A 19,601-nucleotide genomic window follows, 5' to 3' on the forward strand; every position below is an offset into this window, starting at 1 on the left:
AAAGATTACAGTATTTTAAAAAAATTTACAGTACTGTGGCACAGTGCTGTTTGTTTTAACCTAAAAATATAACCCGACAACCTGATTATATTCTGAAAATCCAAAGCAGATGCTGTTTTCAGCTCAGTGTAATTGGCTAACTAGCTGGTTTTGAGTTGATTACAAACCCCTTTGAGCAACTTTATAGCAGCACTTGCTGTCTTGTTGTTACACAGGGCTGCAGAGTAAGCAGACAGGTGGTGGTAGTCAGTGAACCAATTTGTTGGCTCTGGGGTATTAGAATGTCAACAGCGTGGCTAGCTCGTTAGATCCCGACTAGCCTGTGTACTGACAGGAAGCCCAGCAGTGCAAAACAACATCGCTCCACTCTCTGATGCATGCTGTCAGGGCAGCACCCTGCAATGTAAGGACAGAAAAAGATGTTAAAATTAAATTTACCCTTACATAGAAGCAACTGTATCTCCAACTTGTATGACTTATTATCAAACAAATGTTTCTTGTTTTGTCCCTCCTTCTTAATCTCTTGCTTTTTCTGTTTTGACTTCTCTGCAGGCCAACAAAATCCTTTACTACAATGCCAAAGATGGTGTAAGTACATATTATTTCACTTTTTTGGCAGACACACACATAATGTATACCATGGCAGCAAACCAGAGTATATATTTTACTGACAATTCCCCCAGGTTTCAAATCTGCAGAAATAATCTTAGGTGTATAAACACTGCCTTATAAAAATAGTGATACCTTTGAACTGTTTCACATTTTGTTCCATTACTGTTAAGTATTGAATTGTGTTTTTTTCTTTTGATGATGTAACAACATGATGCTGTGCATAATTGTGAATAAAAGGAAAATGATACATGGTTTTGAAAGCTTACATTTTTTATCTGAATAAAAATCCATTAAGTGGAACTTGCATTAGGTATCAACTCCCTTTATGTCAAAATTCTGTAGAATCACCCTTTACTGCAAATACAAATGGATGTCTTTCTGGTTGTGTCAAAAATGGCTTTGCACATCTGGAGGCTGATATGTTTGTCCATTTTTATTTTGGAAATTTGCTAATAAGTCAAACTTGATGGAGAGCATCTGTCAAAAGAAATTTTCACCTCTATGCACACATTATGAATTTGATTTAGGACTGGACTTTGACTGGGCTATTATAAGTCACAAATATGCATTTGTTAACTACGTCATTCTACATGCTGTATGTTTAGGGTCATTGTCCTGCAGGAAGATGAGCCTCTCCACCCCAGTGATACATCTTTTGTAGCTCCCAACTGCTTTCTTCCAAAATTGCTGTGTATTTCCACCCAACATCTTCCCATCAACTCTAAACAGCCCCGCTGTCACTCCTGAGCAAAAGCATTTCCAAAGATTGATTCTATGACAATTTTTCATCCATAGAGATAACGTGTTTTAGGTGACATGTGACATTGGATTTCTGAAACACAGAGCATTTGAATATAGGCCAAACACATAAATTGTGTTCTCATCAGAACAAAGCAGCTTTTTTGGCCATATCTCCTCTGTCCTTTAAATTGCTTGTGGCAAAATGCAGATGGGGAGACCATTTGGGTTTCTGTCAATACATATTTTCTCCTTGCTGGCCATCCATAAAACCAGTTTACTTCGATAATTATTAAAGTACAAGTGGGTACTAATGTACACCACAGTCTAAACTTTTTGTTTTACACATAAAAATCTTCAAACGCCATGTATCCATTTCCTTCACCTTTTTCATTTGTGCTTGTTTATTAAATAACATGCAAATACATTGGGCTGAAGTTTGTGTTTAGCAGAAGGTGATGGAAAATCTTACTTCTGTTTTGCTATGGTACAATGTTTTATGAATGTGCAAAAGATTTTTTTTGTAAAATGTACAGTGAATGTCTTAAGAAAAATGAGTCAAAAAGGTCAATCTTTCACCTTTATGGACCACCTCTAACAGATCCTTGCTCTACTTCACGAAGATGCTAACATTTTCCTTTTACAGGGATGTGGCTTAAGTTAATTAAATTATATTCAATCTGGATTCCTTTGCACAGATCAATATTACCTCATTGGAGAAAGAACAAGAAAAAGAAGAGGAGAAGAGGAATAGGTTCATTCCAGATGACTTTGAAATAGACCCAGACTTCAAGCGCCTGGTCTCCTACAACACCACTGCCGTCCATATCCCTACCGACATATACGAAGGCTGTAAGTTAAACACAAGCACCTTCTATTTAAGGAAAAGTATTTAAAAAAATATTTTGGCAACTTGAAGCAGGCCAACAGGGAAACGGATGACAAAGGGATGGTGAGCTTTGATGCAGTAAAAAAACAACTAAAGGACAGAATAGGAACTGACAAAGCTTTTCTTTGCATTGACTAATTTATGACTGAACAGCTTATTAGGAGGAGCAACTCTTCCTTGATTTTTAAAGTGACAGAGACTTTTTTACTGTGTCCATTTCTTGGGCCCCAAACATCTGACTTCTCCCTGCAATCCAACTGTGTTTAATTGTCATTGTACTTTTTAACTAAGCTGACTCACCCACTTGCCAGAGTCTATTGTGGAAATGAATGAGGTACTTTGTGATATAATCGAATCAGTCCCAGAGTGCACAGCCATGCAGAGGAAACATAAAGGAACTACATCTAAATTAGGTATGTTTTTCATAAGAGTACCACAAATGTCTTACTGACCATTATCCAGACAAAATATGGTCAGATTTGTTTTAGTTGTTTGATCTGTATGATACTGTCCAGTAGGACAGGGCAGTGATCAACTTGAAGCCATGTCAGTCTTGAATATTTCTGCTTTTTAGAAACCATTTTATGGTTTTAGCATAGCCAACATGGGACACTAAATAGGGGGATTTCATACTCTAGAAAATTAGCTTTTCTCCTTCTGAGATATCCAGTCACTACATATTTGAGTGAGCCTCAGTAGTTCACCAGTATTTAGAACTGTGAATATTTCATCCTGAAATGTTAAGTTATAGGTGCTGAATGTGAGTCGGAAAAACGTCAGTCACGTCTGCCCTGACAAAAAAGGACTCCCATCAATAACCGTACAACCCCCTCCCCTCCTCCCTCTGGCCCCCTACCTGCACTAAAGATGCTGTTGAAGCATCTGAAGGACATCACAGGCGCCCTCATGGACCCCCTGCAGTTTTCTTACCGGGCAAACAACTTGGCAGATGATGCAGTCAACTTCGGACTACACTTCATCCTGCACCACTTCAACTACCCAGGGACGTATCACCAAAGAACCATCAGGGTGATTGGACCCAGCTGTAAAATTCCTGATGTTTGCAGATGACCAGTGTCACTGGTCTTTTCCAGGACACTGATGAGTCTACATATAGACAGGAAGTAGATAGGCTTCCTGCCTATATAGACTGGTGCTGTCAGAACAACCTGAAGCTTGACCCGCTGAAGACTTTGGAGATGACGGTGGACTTCCGGACAACTCTCCTCGCCCTACCTCTTCTCATTATCCTCAACAACACAGTCTACTTTGGATCACTTCCGGTTCCTAGGAATTACCCTTTGTTGGGAATTGAGCTTGTCCTGACACATAGACGCTGCAACTCAAGAAGTACAACCTTCCACAGGAGCTGGTCATCTTTTACACAGGCGTCATTCAGTATGTCCTGTGAACATCCATTGCTGTGTGGTGTCGCTCATCCACAAAACATGGCAGGTCCACACTGCAACAAATAATTAGGTCTGCGGAGGGGATCACCGGGGCTGACCTTCCCACCATCCAGGACTTATACAGGTCTAAGGCCAGGAAAAGGGCAGCTCACGTCTCTACAGACCCAAAACATACTGCGCACAAATTTAAAATGTACCTTTAGGTCAGCGCTACAGAGCACTATTTGCAAAAACAAGCTGCCACAGAGACAATTTCTTCCCTCGGACTGTCTCTCTGATACACAAAATACACACCTTACAGCCTGAGTAGTCAGCTACACCACCGTGAAACAAAATAAGTATATTGCAGTTTCACAACTCATAGCCTCCCTTTTCCTTTTCTTTGTGTTAAAAAAATATGTACTGTCTATACTTGTATCCCTAATGTTTGTGTATTTGTATTATGCACACAATCGTGACCAAATATATATTATTTTAATTTTGAGTATTTGTTACATAGAGATGTTTTTGATAAAAAATGTTTTCCTGTGTGGCAAATATGTTACTTGTAATTGTAATCGACCAACAGACCGAACAACAAAGGCATGCATGATGCTAATTCTGTGTAATTGAATCATTATTGAACGTGCTGTGTTTAAAATAACAGTATGCAAATCAATCAGTGAGGTCATTCATTTAGTTATAGCCCCTTTTCCATTGCATGCCCCAGAATTTAAAGCCCCTGGCTTTAGGCCCCTTTTCCCATTTGGATATGGGAAAAGGGGCCTAAAGATGACTTTAAACAGTGATTTACCTCCTGTTCCTCCCTTTTTAAGAGTTTAGGCAATACATATTGTACATCCTGGAAAAGTAAATTCCTCTCTAAAAATCTGGGTAAAATAAGTCATTCCAGACACTGTTCAGAAGGACAGCGTACTTTAAAAAAAAAAAGTGATAGGATAGTGGGAAAATACATAAAGAAATGCAGAAATGATAGACTGCTCAGCTAAAATGATTTTAAATGCTTTGAAATTAAACCACAACAATAAAGACATGGACGAAAAGAAAAATGCCATTTAAGTGGATTAAATAATTATAAAATTGGTATAGAGGGAAACAATGATGATTTATCTGTGAACTATTTGACAGTGCGAAGTCAATCTGTCTGCAAGAAGGACTTGGGAAGTCCTACTGTTGGAGGGGAAAAAAACAAGCAAAATTCCATTTTTTGGAATTTGTTTGGAGGTTGTGAGACTGGCTCACGGATCGCTGTACCGACCCGTTGTGGTGAAGAGAGAGCTGAGCCAAAAGGCGAAGCTCTCGATTTACCGGTCGATCTACGTTCCTACCCTCATCTATGGTTACGAGCTTTGGGTCGTGACCGAAAGAACAAGATCCCGGATACAAGCAGCCCAAATGAGTTTTCTCCGCAGTGTGTCTGGGCTCTCCCTTAGAGATAGGGTGAGGAGCTCAGTCATCCGGGGAGGACTCAGAGTAGAGCCGCTGCTCCTCCACGTCGAGAGGAGCCAGTTGAGGTGGCTCTGGCATCTGGTCAGGATGCCTCCTGGACGCCTCCCTGGTGAGGTGTTCTGGGCATGTCCCACCGGGAGGAGACCCAGGGGAAGACCCAGGACACGCTGGAGGGACTATGTCTCTCGGCTGGCCTGGGAACGCTTTGGGATTCCTCCTGAGGAGCTGGCCCAAGTGGCTGGGGAGAGGGACGTCTGGGCCTCCCTACTGAAGCTGCTACCCCCGCGACCCGACCCCGGATAAGCAGAAGAAAACGGACGGACGGACGGACGGACTGACGGAGACTGGCTTAAGAAATGGCACAACATTTTGTGGACTGACAAAACAAAACGTATTATTTTGGGGTCTCGCTACTGAAGACAGTTTGTCAGATGAACCCCTATACATTGAATTTAAACCACAGTGCATTGTTTGAATTGTGTGAGCCCCATCTCTGTATGGATGGGTTCGGGTATCAATGGGGATTGGATCAGGGTGGAGGGTTTGGGGCAGGGGTATGGACCGGGTTTGCCTATGTTGGGTGATTCCCTGCCACGGCACAGAATATGGAGAATGGACACTGTGTGCACAGCGTCTTTTTTCATGTATGGTTATGAGCACTTGCATGTGTGTGGGGTGTGAACGTGTGAATATAACTGTATGCCTGTGATTATGTGATTGTCTCTGTCGGGTTGGGTTTTGGGCTTCCCCCTTTCCAGGGACATCTCTGGTTCCGACTAAGTGTGGAGCCCCGACCCCCAGACTCCCTGCCAGTGGACGGGTCTCGAGGTCTGGAGCTGGGTGCTCGGGTGTATGTTGACTCACTCCTGGTGGCTGCTTCGCAGAGCCTGAACTCCCTGGCTCTGCCGGGGCCCTGCTGGGGGGTGGTGTGCCCCTGGGCCTCGGGTCTCTAGGCTGGATCTGCTCTGGCGTGGCTGGCTGCCAGCAGAGCCAATGGGTTTGTCTGTGCTGTGGCTGCTTGGGGGTTTCCTGGGACTTTTTTCTGGGATGGGGGATGCAGCTATCCCTGTGTTGGTCCTTCTTCGGCTCCTGTGCTCTGGGGGCCTTTCGCACATCTGGCATTCTGGTCTCCCCAGTGTCTGCCTCTATTGGGCATTTTTTGTATAGATAAAGCTGTCATGAACTGGAGTGGAGATGAACCCGGTATTCAATCAGACACTTAAAGTAATGCTTGACATGATTTATTTAAGAGACGATGAGGATGGATCAGGCAGGTGTACAGAAAAATAGTCCAGAGCAGAGTTCAAAGCGGTAATCCAAGCAAAAAACCAAAAATGTAAACAGGGTGCAGGCAGACTCAAAAAACAGAATAGGATCAGGCAAAACACAGAATGCTGGATGGATCTTACCGCAGGGAAACAGGAGGCATGAGCAATGATACATGTGTGAAGTTCCGGCAACCAACAGAAAACTGAGGAGGGTTTAAATAGGCAGCAGGACAGGTGAAACCAAGTGGTTCTAATTAACTAGGACAGGTGACAGTGATTAAAGAAGGGGAAGTGACTGAGAGAAACACAAGCTTTAATAAAAACTAATAGAGAAGACCAGATAACTACAACAGTAAACAAGCTAAACATGATTCCAACACAATAAAAACTAGAAACAGAACTAACCCTTAAAGCAGGAAAGCTAACTTAACCAAAATATCAGCAAGAACCAGAACAGAACATTACAAAAGCTTATACAAGCATACTCTCACAAACACCCAAAGGTGCTTGGATCCATATGCTTCCAGATACACTAATATACAGAAAACCCTATAATTAGCTTTGGCTGTCACTAAGTACATCTTTTATTAAACAATACTGCAAATTTTTCAGTAATATTATCAAAGGCATGGGTTGTTTGTACATGTGATACCTTTTCTGTTAGTTTTGTTGTTCTTTCTCTCTCTTTCTGCAGGTTTGAAAGCAAACTCCAAGGATGTTATCTTGCACTCTTTTTTTCCTCTCCTTTTTTCACCTTTTCTCCCGTTTAACATTTTGCCTCACCTTTCTCTCCTTTCTTCCTCTTTTACCTTACCATGTCTGTGACCATTTAATTTGAAATACTCCCAAAATAATATCCAATATAGTTTTTTGTATACAGATCAAGCAGAGCACTATAGCCAAATAAGTAATGTTTCATTGACATAAACCTCAGATTTTGAGCACCATGGGCATTGTAGACAGTTCTACAATTATTCTAGTCTATATATAGTTCAAATGCCATCCTCCTCCCACTGGTCAGCACACTGTAGCCCACTCTTTACCCCCGGTTACCAGCTGCTCTCTTCCCTCATGCTGATTAATGACTCCACCAATAGTTCAGGCAAGTTTCAAACCATGTCAGCACACCCAGTAAAGATGGATGTTTTTGTATTTTTACAGTATTTTAACATCTTATTGGTAACCTACCTCATAATTGCGACATTTTGGAATCATTTGATGAATTTTAATGTATCGGCCAGTCAGAGCAGCATTCTTTCAATGGATATATCTTTTGGCTGATGCACAGCGGTTCCACTGTGAAAAATTTCTCCAACCGGTTTGATTGAATTTGAATGTTTAGCAGTTTGTGGTCAAAATACAGTGATTTAAAAAAAAAAAAATCAACCTAATCACATTTTCTTTAGTGAAACGTTTGGCTAATGAGACTCTTGACGTACTGTCATGGGCTAAAAAAAAAAACAATATGAGATTGTAACATTTACTTAGGGAAACCCCAATAATACAATTTTTTGTATTTAAACAGTGAAGAATTTACAAATTCTAGGTTTTCACGGGTCCGTTCATTGGGGTTTTTCATGGTTCTCTTCATCTTTAGCTGTCAAAATAAAATAAAGAAAATTGAAAACGAAAAGATGTTTAACAGATTTAAATGTGATTCAACTGTTTATTGTAGAATTGTGCTCTTCAGACCCAACCAGTATAAATAATTTAGGATTTGGACCACAGTTGATTAAAAAACAGTCAACACTGATTAAAAAACTTTCCATTAGTCCTCTTTATTGGCCAACCGCAAGCCACTTTCTGTATTTTCACAATGCTTACAAATCATTCTTATTATGTTTGCCACATTTTCTTTTTTTCTTCTACTTTCTACCCACAATACTACCACACTATTTAAAAGGGGTTGAAGCTGTTTCAGTGCTTTTAGTCTTTAGCTATCCCGCTCAGCGTCTTTACTAATGGAACCCTTCGGCTCAACAAGGCTCAAGAACTTTCAAATCAGAGTCCTAAACGTGGAGATGAGTTGTCAAGCTTAAAGCACTTAGGTTAACATATTGGGCTCATAACAGCTTGCACATAGCGACAAGAAAATGATTTTGTCAGACTGCTTTTTACACCTCTTCTATTTATTTTTATTGGTTTTAGATATCATCAACAGAGCTAATTTTCTCTTTCCTTGACACGTTAGGTCTTTCATTTGGCCAATAATAAGAAAATAAAGATAAGGGTTAGTTTGGATTTTTTGTGTATTGGAAATGGTTCCATCACCTGTTGTAGGAAGATGCCATGCTTGTTGGAACTGTAACTATGTCCTCAGAATAGTTTAAAACTGGTGAGACATGCGTATAAATTCGGTTCATCAGTTTAGTTGGTGGAGAGTCTGCCAGGATGACCTACAAAGCTCAGCAACATACCATTTTGTGCGCTGTTGCACATCTAATTGCAGTGTAACCCGATGTAATAACAAATTGTCTGGAATAGATTAGGGAACTATTAATAACAACTTTACAAAATCCCTCAGAAAACTAAGCAGACCAGTCTAACAATGACGGCTAAATCCTTGTGGCTTTTAGGCAGTTATTGCAGGACACTTAGTACAAGATAAGGACTTTTTCAGTGTAAAGGAAAGTTTTCATACGCAGGCACACGCACACTGAGTAAACCTATGAGAAAAGCACTTTAAATATTAATAAACTTAGAACAATAAGCACATTTCAGAGCAGTGAAATAGGCTGGTTATGTTGAGGCACACAGCATGACGAATTGCTTTAGTTTGTGTTTATTACCACTGACAGAGCGTTCAATATCAGTCTTGGCAACAATCTTCAGTGTGGGTCTGCTAAATGCAATGGACTTCGTCACATGACTTTAATGTCCTTATACAGCGAGTCACTCCCCATAAGGCGGACTATAAATGTGCAGTGACGGGCCTCTGAGGCCTCTGACTGTGCAGACATTTTGTCATTGCCAAATGCACTTGGTTATTTTTACAAGCAGCAGTTATAATGATGAAGAGGCTGGGGGTTGGGTTCAGAAAATTCAGTAGTGAGTTGTTCTTAGGATGATTCAGTCGTCTTTTCTTTTTCTCCTAATGGTTAGTGGACTTCTGCCAGCTCGGCTTTAGTGTTACTCGGCTGTAGAAAAGGAAAGTTTATCTATTCATTAAAGTCCAACCAAATTATGATATGTAATATTGAACTTAAGTAACTGTAGTAAGATGCTTACAACTTTGAAGCTATAGTTAGCACATTACTAATAATAACTGTAGGGTTATTGCTGGAGCCCTTCACTTTTTATCCAGTTTTTGTTGGCTTTAATAAATATGAAAATCCACTGCAGCCTGCAAGTCTTCAAGTAACGCCCACTCAGTTTGCATACCCACCCAAGTTACATCATTTTCTTTCCTAAAGGTTTCCTAACCCTCCAAGGACATTCTGACTTTTATCTAGTCTCTTCTGTTTTAATTAGCAACTGTTAGACGCATGCAACAGAAATTGAAAAGGAATCACTTTGAAGAATAAGAAATAATTAACTGGCATAATAAGTATCAATACTGACAGATCAAAATAAGGAGAACCAGTGGCTGACAGGTACTCACACCCCCACACCACCCCAAAAGAAAAATAAACTGTAGTAGCCAAAATGAATCGTACCCCTTGAACAGTTTCATATTGTGACAGTTTCATATTGTATAAGATCACAATCTTCAAAGTAGTTTACTGAGACTTTATGTGGTAGGCAAATAAAAAGTGGAGCATCATCTTAAAGGAGAAAAAGAAATGGATGCATTGCTTTATGAAATGTTTAAGTCTAAAAACGGTGGTGTGCTTAGGTATTCAACATCTGTTACTTTGAAACTCATTAATAAAATCCAGTCAATATTTTGTAAAATCTAACCAATTACACCTCCCTACCAGCTTTGCACATGTAAAGACTGAAGAATTATTCCAATTATTTAAACGTAGCTGGCAGATTTGATGGGGTTTAGATCTAGACAGACTTTGCTGTAATTCAACTGTGCATTCACAATGTACATTTGAGCAGAATGTTGTTGCAAGGCTCCAGGTAAAAACACAAGACCAAAGAAAAACATTACATATGTAAGCATTTGTCATTTGTCAGGAATGTAGCAGCAGACCAAGAAATACATTTTATATGTACAGAAAAGTTGTGCTATACTTGCACTGTTCATGTTGTCTATGTAGCAGCAGAATGTATTGCAACATTGAACGGACCATATGATGAGGCAGGTAGTACAGTTACTCAGTGCAGTAAGGTTTGCAGCGTCCATATCAAATGACTAGTTCTGTATCTATGGGGGTAGATTATTGAGAGTTTAGCGGCCTTATGACATGTGGAATCAAGCTGTTATGGAATCTGGTTCTGCGTTTGTAGCTGCTGAACCTCTTGCCAGAGGGCAGCAGGGTGAACAGACTGTGATGGGTGTGAGAGCACTCTCGTATGGCTGTCTGAGCCCTGGTCATGCACATCTGCAAGCACTGTAACGGATAGAGGGAAGCGCCGCCCCAATGAGTCTTTCCGCTGTACTCACCATATCTCTTTGTCTGTGAACAGTTATTTTCTTGCCTTGCCCCTGATTCTCAGTTAGATTTCGGTCTGACTGCCCATTCTAACACTTCATCATGCTTTGATCGAAGTCACTCAGTTGTTGCTCTGGCTTTTTATATTAAGGGTCATTGTCCTGACGCAAAATCTAAGGGGAACTGCCCAAGTCTTAACCCTTTATTAGGTTATATTCTAGTTATCTGTTTAGCCTTCAGTCGTTTGTAATATATAACTGACATAAAATCAAGACATTGTAGAAACAACTTTATTGGGAAAATTCAGATAGGGCTGAATCTTCATTTCGTTTAGCGTCAGAGCACCCAGCACGTCTCTGTCCTGTTCCTCAACAGCCTGTACACGGAGAATATATTTTATATGATATCCCAGCACTTTAACACTCTGAATGCATGGCTTATTGTGTGTATATATAGAACAACATTGCAAGCTAGAAGCAGCATTAAAGGCATACTATGCAACATTTTTCAGTTAATTAATGTGTTCCATACCGTTTTGGATGATTAAATGAGTCATTTCAGGTCGAACAAAGGTTTTCTCGGCCGCCCTGGGGGTCTGTGGGGGAAATACCGCACTTGCAATTGCAGGAGCTCACGGCTCGCACACACAGAAGTCTCGCTTTACGGCGAGAACTCCATGTGTTTTTGCCCTGCCATTCACTATATGCACGCGCGAAAGCAACAACAAAGAACCGCGTGTTAACGTCAAATAAACATGCAAGCATATCGAGTTTTATTATTATTATTATTATTATTTATTTTTTTTTTTTTTTTATGTTGGCGAGGCTACCGCGGCGGCGGCGGCGAGGCGGTGGCGGTAGCGTCTCGCCAACATAAAAAAATAATAATAATAATAATAATGAAACTGGCGAGGCGGCCGAGGCGGCCGCGGCGGCGGCGACCGCCTCGCCAAGATAGCGCTGCGGGAAGCTTGATGTTCATACCTTCACTGTGTTAGTCATTGTTTGTACTGCCGTTTTTTCCACTTTTTGTTGCGTTCGCCTGTCTGCTAAGCTCAAAACAACCGCGCCTGGCTTGATGGAGAAACCAGAACAGCTGAGCCTCTTTACAACAGTGCACTTTTACTTTCGCCCTCTGGGGGGAGCCTCGCTGGAAAATCAACCCCGGTTGCATAGTATACCTTTAACTTAGCCAGTTCACATCGAGGGGAGCTACTTTCATCTTCGATCCATGGTTTTCCAGGAGCCTTATCTTGGTCTTCATCTACTCTAATGCTCTGTTCTCTCCAGTGTCTCTCTTCTCTGTCTGTTCTCTTATCGCCGCTTGTTGACCTACTGTCTGATAAAAAATATACACTGAGCAGCTCAATCCACGTCCATGCAATGTTTTATTACTGTGTTGCATCAACGTTTGGTCACGTCACCTGTCTGTCTTGTCTGTCTGCCCTTCTGAAGCAACCCCGCCCACATTTTGCGCTGCATTCAGTTGTAATAGAAAACCACCTGAAATTAACTGAATCAAACAGACCCCTAGCGACTCGCTCAAAGTTGGTACTACTGGAAAAGCGGCATAAGTGTATTAGTAAGTAGGTACGTACTTTAAGATGGTTGCTCTTCTCCATCTAGACCTCTAGGTGGCAGCAGTTGTTACTCACCAACCCTTTAAGTTAAGCATGTTCAGTATTCTGGTCTATGGGAATATTCATTTTTCCATTGGTGTCTGTGGACACTTTAAACCTGATAAACGATAGCATAAAATGCTTGCTTATCAGATGTGTATAGTATTGGGCTATTGCTATAGCTTTAACAGCATTTTGCTACCCCAGAGCCTACATATAAGTTATAGCTTTAGGCAAGAAAGTTTTATCACAGTGGCCATTAAGCAACACCAATTAAAAGAAAACTCACTACATGCATTTCCTACCAAATTGTTTGTGTTAGCATTTCTGCATTGCCATTTGTGTGTGTGGTTAAGTCTGGTTTAAATCACAACGTTCCACATCAACACCAGCAGTTAGAGTTGTCCACCTGCGGCATGCACATTTGCCCTCTTCCCCTTCAGACGCTGGACTTGGATGACTTTCTTATGAGCCAAGTCGTAAAGTTGTTGTGGGTATGGCAACTCATGTGCTCTTGAAATCTTGAGCTTCCACTCAGCTGCCTCTCTGACTGGCCAGTACAGTCAGGGTTGCCATGGTAATGTGCATCTTGGTTGAAGGAGAAGCAGCGACTTAGACACGCCCAGATGCTCTTTCTTGGCCATGTGGAGAGAGAGAGTTGTAACTTGATTAGTGGACTTGGTCCAGACGGAGCTGGCGTCCCTGTGGCTTTTTGTGATCTGAAAGCTGTGTCACCCACTTTTTTAGATTAAAAAGACTTTCTACAGTACTAAAAAAAGTCCATCTCACATCTGCTTTGTTTTCTCTGATGTGTTTTCTTTTAGTTTGTCATTTTATTATCCTGTACTCACTGCTTTGATTTGTCTTTTCCTCGCATTCCCTCTCATCTCTTTCTGAACCATCCCTTTACCTTCGCACAGTTTTATTAATCATATTAAATTGTGCTTCATGATGAAGAATGTGCTTTTGTCTTTTTCCCCAACATGATTGGAATCTCTTCTCCCCGCTGATCCAGTGTGGGTGGTTAGACTGGGATTTATCTAGTGTTTGTGTTCGCACATTTAAACCACAGATGAATCCGCCTGTCTGTGTGCATGAATGTGTTCGAGGGAGCGATGGAGCAGGAAACACTTGAGGTGTGAAAGTTTTCACGAGCACGCATGTGTGTCACATCACGTGCACCTCTTGCACCGTATATGGATCTCGTGGCTGCATATGCATGTTTTCTCGCTCATTAGGCAGAGCAGTGTGGATGCGATGAGAAGAGATGAAAGGGGAGCGTTGTGGCCGTGGCAGGAGATCTGAGCCTCGTCTGATGCCCGTTTGCATCAACGCTGTGTGGCACCTGTCAGCCCTAGACATGCACACACTGTGATGTGCTGAGATACTGTGACAGAGTGTGTGTGTGTGTGTGTGTGTGTGTGTGTGTGTGTGTGTGTGTGTGTGTGTGTGTGATTGGGTTATAGTCAAACTCCTTTTGGCAAAGCTCGCGGCTTATAAATGGATTTCGTTTTCTACTTGCACCCTTGTGCCACTTTATCCACATCCTATTTCGTTTACAATGCTTGGAGCCAAAGTCTGAGGTGCACTTAAATCCATCTCTGTCTTTTTACCCTTCTCTTCTCCATCCTTTGCTCACTGTCATTACAACTGCAACTTGTGTCCTTTGCAAGGAGTTGGACGCGTGCCTGGGATTTTCTAATCAGCTAAATGGAGGTCCCATTTGGATGCGAGGAGGTTCCCAGACAGTTTCCTCATAATCTGATTTCACCTTTTCTATAAATCAAGAGCATAAGGAGACAGTTGATGTCTGTCCTCATCCCTTTTGTGACATCAAGGCCAATCCCATGTCGGGAGAAAAACAGTGGAGGCCATGGCAATGATAAGACTTACTAATATTTGTAATTCTTATAAAATCTCATCATGTCTCTACAGTCTCCCCCCTCAAGTTCTCATCTAGTCACTTTTATTTAGAAAAAAGGTTTTCCCATCTCCTGATGCTTCTACCACTATTTTTTTTTCTTTTTTACAAATTGGACAGTGTTATCGGGAATATTTGCAGCATTAATATTCTACCATGACAGCATTTTGTATGATTTCAAAAAGGTTCAGACGTCTGTTGTCTGCCTTTCTTATTAGCGATGGTCTTTTTGCTCTGCCTATCACTTTGGGTAGGCTGCCATTTCTCAGTAGGTTTTCAATTATGCCATTCTCTCCATAGTATCAGATGAAGGCTTGTAGAGAGCTCTGTGAGACATTCAAAGCCTGGGTTATTCTGTACCCCAATTCTTCTTTAAACTCCTACCTCTCTCGCTGTCAGAGAAGATTAGATGAAGGAAAACAAGGAAAAACAGCAAACATCTAAGGCTGAGCAGATATATTTCTATGAAAAGTAAATTACTCAGTTTATAAAAAACTGTTGGAGTGGATTCTATTCAAGGGGGTCGGTGTAAAGGGAGCTGAATACAAATTCTTGCCACACTTCTCAGATTTGTTTGTGAAAAAAACAATTTAAAACGTTGTCTTTCCACAATTTGCATAATGGTTTGTTTATTACATAAAATGTCAACAGAATTCATGGAAGTTTGTGGTTATAAAGTGGTTATAATTTCAAGGGCTTTAAAGGGGACATGTCATACACTTTTCTAGCCCTTAATACATTTTGTGTCCTTGAAGTCTTTAAGGGGGCAGCAAGTTTAATGTAGTCTCTCCAGGTGCTATGTAGATACACTGTCTGGCCAAAAAAAAGATGTTACTTGGATTTAACTAAACAAACAACAACAAGCCTCCCATTGGATAATTACTTCATGGGTGATTATGTTTCAGCTGGCAACAAGTTATTTAACCCTAACTGGTGCAATGAGTAGCTTCTCATTTCTTAAACAACCATGTTGAACGACACATCTTGTGGTCGTGGAAAAGATGTCCATATGTTTCAGAAGGTTGAAATCACTGGCATGCACCAAGCAGAGAAAACATCTAAGGAGATTACAGAAACTACTAAAATTGGGTTAAGAACTGCCCAATGCATTATTAAAAACTGGAAGAATAGTGGGGAACCATCGTCTTCGAGGAAGAAATGTGGCCAGAACAAAATCCTGAATGATCACGATCAACGATCACTTAAACATTTGGTGAAATCAAATAGAAGAAATACAGTAGAACTCACTATGTTTAATAATGAGTTTTCCACATGCACAATGCAAAAGGAACCTTGAGAAAACCACAAATCAATGAGGCTAACCAGAGAAAAAGGCTTCAGTTTTCTAGAGAGCATAAAGATTGGACTCTGGAGCAATGGAAGAAGGTCATGTGGTCTGATGAGTCTTTGTGCAGCGGGCAGAATCTACCATCATAAATACAAGATCTTGGTGAAAAATGAATGCAACACTGGGTGGAAATAAATCTTCTGACATTGCAGAAGCTTATTGAAACAATGCCACAGCGAATGCCTGTTGTAATCAAAGCTAAAGGCGGTCCAAAAAAAACATTAGTGTGTGACCTTTTTTTTTTTTTTTTTGTGACCTTTTTTTGGCCAAGTAGTGTATCTTTATTTTATTTTCAGATCATATTGTAAGGTCACAGTATTTGCTTCACAACTGGTACACTGTAGAACTGCTACACAAGATAATGGAGTTACGGTTAACCAATTTTGCGAATCCACTATTTTTATTTCTCACAGCAATTTTGTAGTCCAAGCTCAAGGATCCTGAAGCTACAAATGGATAAGGCATGGCTCTGCAGGTTTGTCGTCTTCATTCTTCTCTCGCTCTGAGTCAGACTCTGGCTCGAACGACAAATTTTCTGTTGTTGACATCTTTTAATAAATTTGTGAATACAGGTTTTTGCGCCACTAGATAGTCGTACATTTGTCAAACCACAAAAATGGCCAAGTGGGGGAGAGTGGAACACACTGTGACCTGGAGGGGGGAAAGGTGTGAAGTGCGTCAGTTGTATTAAAAATAAAAAAATGTGTTGCTCTCAGACACACCTCAGAACAAAAAGACAAAAGAGGGGCCTGTGGAGCTACAATAACGGAGAATTAAGACCACAGCATTGCAGTTCCATTTTGTATTGGCTTAAACTGAATGACGAAAATGTGAAAAGGGAGCATTTAAAAGCATGATTTGTTGCTTTAAATATTTTGCCAGGCACAGTATATGCATCAGGCCACAGTAGCAATGGTTGGATTACACACCACTAGGTCAACTATGACTAATCCTGTTTAACTTTTACACATTCCCTTCATATTTACATTAAACATTTTCAGCAGTGTCATCACCAAATTGTTACATAATTATCAGGTGGAACCGAAACAGTGAAATTCATGCAAAAATTTTCTTTTCCCAAACTACAACTATCATTACACACCAAACTATTTTTGTTAAATAATTTTTATGCTAAAAAAAAGGTATGCATCCAAATGAAACATCAACTAAGAGTGCTTGGCATGTTAAAGTGGCCTTAAGTGGCGTATTCTTTCCATGATGGCTTAATTTCTCAACCACAGAAGTACCAAAGTATCAACAAATAGAAGACACGGTTTGATACATTGATTGTAGGTTTTCATCACCTTATCTTCCACCATGTTATTACTTTCAAGTAAACCAGGGAGCAAACAACCAGTTAGCTGCTGGTAGGAAACATCAGAGGCAACTTTGTGGCAGATTTCCTTCCCCTTTTCACTTCTCACACCAAACCCCCTCTAACTCACTGCTGGGATCATTTTTATATTTTCAGACATCTATGTGCCTCACAGAAAATATTTTGTCTTCAATCCAGTTTCCACGTCTACTTGAGTCATAAACTATTTAGTTTTGAGTCATATCTTTTGTTGGTAACTATGTACTATTTCAGTATTTAAGACTCTTCTTAAAACGTGTAAAATGTAATTTACAGAATTTATAACTAATGCATTTAAATGGTTATGATGTTGATGTACTTCATCATGTTAGATTGTCCATCTCTAATTTAAGAAACACTTGCGCTTTTTGTTACATTTTGTTGCTTTTAAGGAAATTGCAAAGATGCATGAAGCTTGAAAGTGTTGGAGCTTGGTTCCCATCTTCCTGAGATGGGTGAGACACATCTGCCCAAAGAAAGAATTTTTTCAAAGCTTTAAGACTAATATGACTTCTTTCCTTGAAGCTTTGCAACAGTCATCACTTTCTTTTCTGCTGGTGAAGATTCTCAGTCATCCAGGTCATGGTCATTCCAAAAAAGTTAAACTAAACAACTGAACTTTTTTTTCTGAAGTTTAAATATGTTTTGCTTCCTATCCAGAACAAAGAGGACAGATGGTTTGAAAGGGGTGTGAAGAAAAGAAAACCAACCTTTAAATAGAGGAGGGCTTAGGTTCCAACGCTCAAAATTTTACAACACAGCAACAGGGTTGATTCCTTCCAATTATCACCTCAATCTCACCTCCATACAGGTGATCCAAACCTCTCTCTTGTAAGCCAGTCCAATGACCCTAGCGACTCCCCATTGCAGAGGCGTGGACCAGTTTTGGTTTAATTTGCAGGCCAACAATGACCTTAATGACTCCCCATTACTCAGGGGGTGGACCTGTTTCGGTTCAATTTGCATGTTATTTAAGCCATAACAAGGCTTTTGTTGGGCAATACTATAAAGATTGGAACTCCACACTACTCAAGACATTTTGAATTGAGAAAGTTTTCTGGATAGGAAGCAAAACGTCTTCAAACTTCGGGGGGGGGGATCCAGTTGTTTTTTTAACTTTTCTTTCTAAACAAAAAAAAAAACTTTTCAACCTCATCATTGAAAGCTGTAGTGCCCCATGTCCATGGGACATCTTTTGCCAATTTTAATTGTCCTAAAACATCCTTTTGTCCTGTAATGTGGTCAAAAATTGTGAGTGTGTTCCAGTGGATTAAATTGCAGAGGTCTCTGTTGTTGACCTATAAATAGATTATGAAGGATTAAAGTTAATTTGGTTAACTTTGGGGGTTTTCCACAGGCAAACCTGAGCACTTTTATCATAGATGTCATTTTTAACAATCGTTTTATTTCGGCTGAGATGTCATGATTATTTGAGCATGCAACTAAGAGTTGAGTTGTTTTGTTTGTTTTTTACCTAATGAGGGGGAACAATGATATGAATGGGAGCAGTTCACCGTCAGCTCGTTATTTAATCATGCAGCCAGGGGATTAAGGGTTTAGGGAAAATTGATCTGACACTGACTTGAGTATTGGCTGCTCTCAGGACCAGCAGTATCTTTGGAGATATGCAACTCCCTCTGTGGCTGTTAATTTAGCTTAGTAACACATCCAGACAAAGGACAGTTCTTTTCATTCAACCCTCAATGGTCACTTTCATAGTGATAGATCACTATGAAAGTCATGGTAGAATAGATAGTAGTGGCACTCCCTTTTGTGTGGGATTTGCTCTCTTTTGCATTCAGAACTGGATTATTTATTCTGGAAGTGGACAATCATGAAATGTTTCAAAATGCTCAAACACCTGCCGGTGGTTACGAAAAAAACAGGAAAATGGCATCTTGCAAACCTTACCAGTCACGCACCAGAGACAGAGGGACCCAGTATTCAGGCCGGACAAGTAGATGAATGAAAAAACAGGTTTAATTAAGGCGATCTAGACAATACAGGGGCAGGCAGAACTCAGTGGTCGGAATGACAGTCCAAAAACGGTACACAAAATGGCAGTCCAGAACAGGCAGGAATACAAACAGGCATAAGGCAAGCTCTGATAATCCAAGGGCAGAATCAGGTCAGCAAAACGAGTGAGCAGTCAGACAGGGCAGGGAAAAACAGGTTCAGGATGGCTCAGACGTCAAAAAGGCAATTGGGTAATATCAACAGACATTATGGATGCTGGACAAAACTCACCAAAGGCTTGTAAAGACAATGATCTGGCAGAATGCAGGAGACAGAGGTAGATATAAGTAGGGGAGTGAGCAGGTGAACAGAGTGAAACTAATTACAAGAATGGGTGGAGCTGATCAGGGGAGACAAAATGGCTGCAACTAAACTGAAGCTGATTGGATGGTAACTGGTGAAGGGGAGTGAGAGGAAGACAAAAGAATGCTGGCA

The 19,601-nt window shown here is 40.6% G+C and overlaps 1 pseudogene; it reads left to right on the forward strand.

Annotated features, from left to right (window-relative positions):
• The window catches only part of LOC118561752, a 55,106-nt pseudogene that overhangs the window by 27,389 nt on the left and 8,116 nt on the right, over positions 1-19,601 (forward strand).

The sequence above is a fragment of the Fundulus heteroclitus genome, unplaced genomic scaffold (assembly GCF_011125445.2).
Source record: "Fundulus heteroclitus isolate FHET01 unplaced genomic scaffold, MU-UCD_Fhet_4.1 scaffold_708, whole genome shotgun sequence".
Taxonomy (NCBI): domain Eukaryota; kingdom Metazoa; phylum Chordata; class Actinopteri; order Cyprinodontiformes; family Fundulidae; genus Fundulus; species Fundulus heteroclitus.